Here is a 7,061-nt window from a genome sequence, read left to right on the forward strand (position 1 = left end):
GTCACTTACATATACATATAGCCTATATACCCACCAAATTTGGTCGCGATCGGACGACGTCAACTTTTGACGTTTCTTACGTCATAACTAACTGTCGCAGTGACACGTGTCGTACACGGTTAAGTTGGTTTTGACCCAATCTATCGACATACCAAATTTCATTTAAATCGGACAATTTTTTGAATTGATTCGTTGATGACGGGTTTCATAGTGCACGAAACGTCGTCAGACTGAGGTCAGACAAACAAACGGAAGTAAGAAGTTTAACTTCAAATATGCGCACATAGTGCACACTGTGCACACACAATTTTTTTATCATTTGTTTCTCTATATCTTTAAAATTATCAAAACAAATTTAATAATTATTTAGATTATGTAAAGTAACTAGGGACGAAGTCAAAAATGCAGTACCTAATATCGCGGACTGTCCACGCACACTTTTTAAGCCACCCTGTAGAAGTCCTTAATATTTTCCTAAAATAGGCCCTAATACCTTTGTTTATATACAAGGCTAGTACATACTCGACTACATACTTTAGGTATGCACTTAAATAAAATTTCTTATTTTTTTATAGAACCCACAGATGTCCAACACACTGTTGTAAGACCCTGTATATTGCAAATTATAACCAGTTTTCTTTTCTATTCACCGCCACTGTGTTTCTGCACAACCCCCGTCAATCCATTTCGTCTCTCTGAAGCCAGCCGGCATCTGTCACCCATCACCATCATCGGAGGACCCGACACCGTCCAAACAACGGGGACGCGGCCGGCGCTATCCACCGCCAGATCTACAGGCCGGCCGATTCCTGCTGAAGGACCTCGGTGGGAACAGGCACGTGCCAGGGAACGGACACGTGCGCCCAAGGGCCGCGGGCCACCGCAAGGTGTCGCGCACGTGCCTCAGTTCAGAAGCGGACAAGTGCCGATTGATATCATGAATTCATTGATAATAAAGCATCGAGATGAAATACAAAATCATAAAACACTAGCTGTAAATATGAAAAATTATGATACATTGGATTTAAGAATATAAGACAAATATTTTTTTTTATTTTTAGGTTTCTCAGAAACATTCGTTCCTCATAGAAATTTGCATCCTGTCAAACACAAAAATTCGAGTCAATATTCAAGCATTTCATTTCGTTTACGCGGAACCTTAATAATATAAAATCCGCTCAAGAAGAAAGTGCCAAAATTTGTAATGAGCATATGCCGCTTTTACTTATACTTACTTATTTTAATAGCTTTTTACTAGAAAGGCTCTCTACATAGAAAATTTTTAAATACAGTTCATACCAAATAAACTTTTAATCACTTGATTAAGCTTGACCGGCACAGCGTTGTCTTCTTTTACATATTTTCTTTTAATCAAATTATTTTAGGAAACAAAAATAAATTAATTATAAATACATATATAAACAGTTATTATTTACATCAACAAAACTCGCCTTCTTAACAGCACTTAAGGGACATAAAGGGCTACTACTACCGCTTTCCCGTTCAAAATATTCTAATAAAGTTGCGATGAGTTTTTACGGCGATTAAACTAACTTGTACACTTTGCACTAAAAGATTTTCTAAAGAGAACAATGTTCGACTGCAAGGTCTGCTACTATAATTTTTAAGTTTAAAGTATCACAACACTATTTATTTAAACCTAAAACTCGTAACACAAAACTAAAATGTCAAAACGAATGACAATATCAGGAAATAAATAAATAAATGTGGCAACTTTACATTTTTTACAGCAGAGCTACCACCTGAACTCCCAGCGCGAAATTTCAATTCCAGTTAGTCAGCCCGGCGCCAAATATGTCTATGGTTGGCAACAATGAATTTAAAAATCGCGCCTTCGATTACGTAACTAAAAGTTTAATTGATATCAAATATAAGTTGTATTTTAAGTAATTTAATGCAAATAAAACAATATTTGTCTGATGCAAATAGGAAAAAAGTAATGTACAGGATGGGTCAAATTCGACGCTTTTAAATGGAAACACCTTTTTCTATAGGAGATAGACAAACACTAATATCGGTGTCTGGAGCTCAATTTTTGTCAAAAACATGATGGTGAAAACCGCATATCGATATCTGTTACCGTTTCGGAGTTACGGGGTGTTTTTCAAAAATATGCATTTTTAACAAATCGCTGTAACTTTTTTGCTATGGAAAATTTTGTATTTTTATGAAAACATTTCCAAAGCACCTTTTTACGTAGAATTTAATTGTTTAAGTATAATTTTTTAAAATTAATAATTTAAGAATTATCAACAGAAAATTTGATTTTTTATATGGGACACCCTGTATATTTTTAAATTAATTGAAAATAATTTAAAATTACCTTTCCAGAAATTAACACACTTGATATTTTGCTCGATTCCTCTCCGAGATATGTTTAGAGTATATAAAAATTCGTCCGCTTTAAATAAGTAGGTTTTGAACGGCACCGGCTGTAATGCAAAAAAATTCTACCTGTGAGCATCAATTAAAACAAAAATAATATTTGCTATGAGAGAATGCGGAATTTTATAATAATTTAAAATATATTTAACCAACATCAACACATTTAAACTATATCTAAGAACAATAAAAAAAAATAGCAAACCAAGACACGAGATTTTGCTACAGGTGCTACATATCGATCGTCTTCTGTTATGGACAAACGGGGCAGTTTTTGAACATTTCTCGCGGAATTCATCTCAGTGGGGGTGAAAGATACCCGCTCATAACTGCTAAGTATTTCTAATTCTTGACTAGATTATACAGAAGAATAAGGAACCTTTATTATTCTTCCGCGAATATATCCATAGGAAGAGATCCATGGGCATTAAGCCAGGCGGCCTCGACGGCCAACGGCTGGGATCTTGGTTAGCTATTCAATTATTTTTGAAATTGGCTGCAAAAATTTGCTGATAACTTCAGCGTTCAGGAATGGTGCGTCGTCTTGCTGGAAAAATAGGTTTTCGAGTTCCATTAAGGGCATATAATCAATAAGGGGTCCAAAGCCTACTAGTTAAAAGTGGCGAACTTTTAAAAATTCTGTATTTCGAAGGGGATTATAACAAAATATCAAGTGTGCTCTATTTTTGGAAAGGTAATTTTAAATTCTTTTCAGTTAATTAAAAATATAGAGGGTGTCCCAAGTAAAAAATCAATTTTTCTGTTGATAACTCTTAAATTATTAATTTTAAAAAAATTATACTTAAACCATTAAATTCTACGTAAAAAGGTGCTTTGGAAATGTTTTCATAGAAATACAACATTTTCCATAGCAAAAAAGTTACAACGATTTGTTAAAAATGCGCATTTTTGAAAAACACCCCGTAACTCCGAAAAGGCAACAGATATTGATGTGTGGTTTTCACCATCATGTTTTTGATGAAAATTGAGCTCCAGAGACCGATATTAGTTTTCGTCTATCTCCTATAGAAAAGGATGTTTCCATTTAAAAGCGTCGAATTTGACCCACCCTGTACGTTCCTCATACAGTGCCAGTAAATATTAATTCATTTTAAAAACCTAACTTCATCCACATCAATTACTGTCCTTGTCTAATATTTTTTTAATTATAAATAAATTTAAGTTGGGGTAAAGAGATCTATTATTTCTGAGTGAATGTCCTGGCGCCCAATAATTATTGTTTTATTGATTAATTATAACACCTATTAAAAAAAATAAAAAAAGAAAAAACGAACCTACGACTGCTCCCAAAGACGAAAAGCTGCCGTTTGCATTGTGTCAAGAAAACGTTACAAAGTATTAATTCCTGCTTTACTGGTTTATATATATGCACTGGCTAAATTACTGCCGGCGGTATAGAAAATAAACAATTGACGAAAGAAAGACCGCCAATTCTCTGGCCACGACACTACAAACAGGAACAAGACAGTGAGATCCTTAGACCCAGCTAAAGGGCAAGTGGGGATTCCCCCTAACACCTCACTAGGAGCTTCTCCACCAACGTCTCACATCTAGAGAAAGCAAAATATACAGCAACTAAACTTTTTAACTTTAGTTTCAACCTTTTTTATGGTTCTATGTTTTTTAAGTTTTAATATGAATTTTGATTGCTTTGAATGTCTTGATTTTAAAATTGAATGTCACATTAAATTTCCAGCCAACTGCTGTATACAACGGCTTCAATCGTAATTCCCATAGATAGCAAGTTACCGGCAGCGGCTAGAAGTTAATTGATTTTGACGGTAATTGATATTTAAAATACAGCCGTTGGACGGCACTAATCTACTTAGTTAAGTACATGCCGCCGTGTGAACGACAAATTAATTGAATTTACCCACCGGCACTTACATATATAGAAATATAATGCCGGAGGTTGTTTAGCCAGTGTGTTATACAAAACCAAAAGGCGATCGGCCTGAAATGACGAGTTAATGTAACAATCAAGGCGGCTTTAATCTCCTCCGACAGGATCACCCCACCCACCGACTCACCGACGACGCGACGTCCTGCTGCAACCCCAACATCAAAAACAAGTGCGTTCTACCCCGTATTAATTCTGCATTAAGAGGGGCGGGGCGAATTAAGCGGCCAGTTTATTCGGCAACCTGATCGCCCATACACACTTGCTCAAAAATGCAGGGACGGAGTAGCTCAAATAAGAAGTTGATTTTGGGATACAGGCTTAGATTAAATTAAGATAGACCTATTGTGATCCTCTTGTGATCTCTATTTTTTTAACTAGTGATAAACAGACTGGTCTTGGTCTTGTATAAAATGCAAGACCGACCAAGGCAAGGTTTACGCAAGACCAATACCAAGCATATGTAAGAGTCTTGCGGTTTTGCAGTCATTTATTTTTTTCACGTTTTTTTTTAATTTACATCTCATTTTTATACAAAATAATTATAAAAAATAACGAATGTTTAATTTACTTACCCCTCACCCCATGTTAAATAAAATTAAAATTTATGTTTATGGTATACAGGGTGGTCCGAATTGTATTCCGGAAACTTCGGCAACATATTCTGCAGATAAAAATAAGTAAAAAAGTTCGTATAAATTATGTCTTAAAATGCTTAGTAGTAGGGTGTAGAAGTTTCATTTTTATTTCGATTTTTTCCAAATAATTTATGAAGTAACAACGTCAATATTTGGATAAAAATTGGTGTCTGGGAGTTTTTTGACATGAGCAATTTGATTTTTGATGTCAATATGATTCCTACTTGTAGAGGGCGCCACCTACATATGTTTAACTGATTTTTAAAAGTAATAACTTTTCGACCATATCTATATAAAACTACTGAGTAAAAAAAATATGCATTTACGGTGTTTTTGGCGTAAAAAGGTCTCTTGGTAAAAATCGCTACGAGTAATGGTTCTCGAGATATTAGGAATCGAAATTATCAATACCTATCATCATTGACATAAATTAAACCTATTGACTAAATAGTTATTAGACTGAAATCATAAATAGCGTGTTTATTTTTTGCCAATAATGACATGTATTGACTATTTCCACTCTAAATATCTTGAGAACGGTTGCTCCTAGCGATTTTTATCAAGAGACATTTTTTACGTAAAAAGTCACAGAAATGTATATTTTTTCACTCAGTAGTTTTATACAAGTACGGACCAAAAGTTATTACTCTTCAAAAGTTAAAACACATGTAGGTGGCGCCCGCTATAAATATGAGTCATATTGACATCAAAATCAAATTTCTGATGGTAGTTTTTTGACATGAGAAAAAACTCTCCATTTTCATCCAAATATTTAAGGTACTTCAGAAATGATTACTTACTTTTATCTGCAGAAAATGCTGCCGAAGTTTCCGGAATACAGTTCGGACCACCCTGTGTATACAGAATATACATATATTGCCATATTTATTTAAGGTGTTTTTTCAATCTTTCAAATAAATAAGGTTGATATAAAAAGTTATTATTTGTTCGGAGTTGTTTAAATTTACTACAAATAGTGTTTGCATAACATGTTACAGGAATCAATGCTGTTTCAATATAATGTATTCAAAAACAAAAGTTTACATCAGACAAAAATTGTTTCATTAAACTGCCATTTGCATTAAATTACTTAAAATATTATTTATTTGAAGATATTTTATGTAGAAAGTTCCATTGGTAAAAATCTGTTAAAAATATATAAAACTTGCAAGACTCTTTCCGCAAGACCAACACTGGACCCTGCAAGACCAAGACGAAGACTATATATTAGACTAACCATCTATGATTCCACATGCTTATTGCTGTTTTGAGTCAAATGTTCGGTATGAACACAGCCATGACACTCTAGATTCAAATTAAAAATACCATTTTTTAAACAAAAATTTATTCAGAATGTAACTTTCTATAAAATAAAATGAAAACATTTTGAAGGTACCATTTAACAATCAAAAGTTGTAGTCATTTCCGGTGAAAAAAGTCAAAAAGGAAGTGACCGAAAATAATTGAATACGTCAATCAATCCTGATTTGTGTCATGTACTAACATAGCAGTGCAGTGGCGAAATACCCATATAGGGATTTTTTTTGGGGGAGATGAGTCCGCCACATATGTAGGTAAAGACATTTTCTAACATACCAACTCTCGCTTTCTTTTGTTTGAAAAACTAAAAAAGTTATAGTGGTGAACCACTTGAAAAACACCCGGTATACATAAAAAATACCTACGCATCAAATATGTTATAGTTATAACTAATTTTTATATTTTTATTAGATAATATGTTTAAAATCGACATATAATTGCGACTTTAAAAGGTATTCACAAACAAAATTTCATAGTAAAATATATTTTTATATTTTTTATTATTAATATAAACAAAAAAGACAATAGTGTGTGTTTTATATACTTTATCTTTAACTCAATTAAAAATACTTCATAATACACCTCTCGATACATTAGGAACGGTCCATCAATCTAACCCGCGACCATTATACCGATCCTGCCGCAGGAACGCCACGATATACGGGGTGTCAACGACAACCGTGACCCCTTCTTCACCCTGCAGCAGGGGACGATGGTAAACACCCCCGACGATGGTAATGGTGGTGGCGAGAGAAGATCCACCCCCGGTCGCAGGCAGC

Source organism: Sitophilus oryzae, unplaced genomic scaffold (genome assembly GCF_002938485.1).
Source record: "Sitophilus oryzae breed Bouriz unplaced genomic scaffold, Soryzae_2.0 scaffold_1059_pilon_pilon, whole genome shotgun sequence".
NCBI lineage: Eukaryota > Metazoa > Arthropoda > Insecta > Coleoptera > Curculionidae > Sitophilus > Sitophilus oryzae.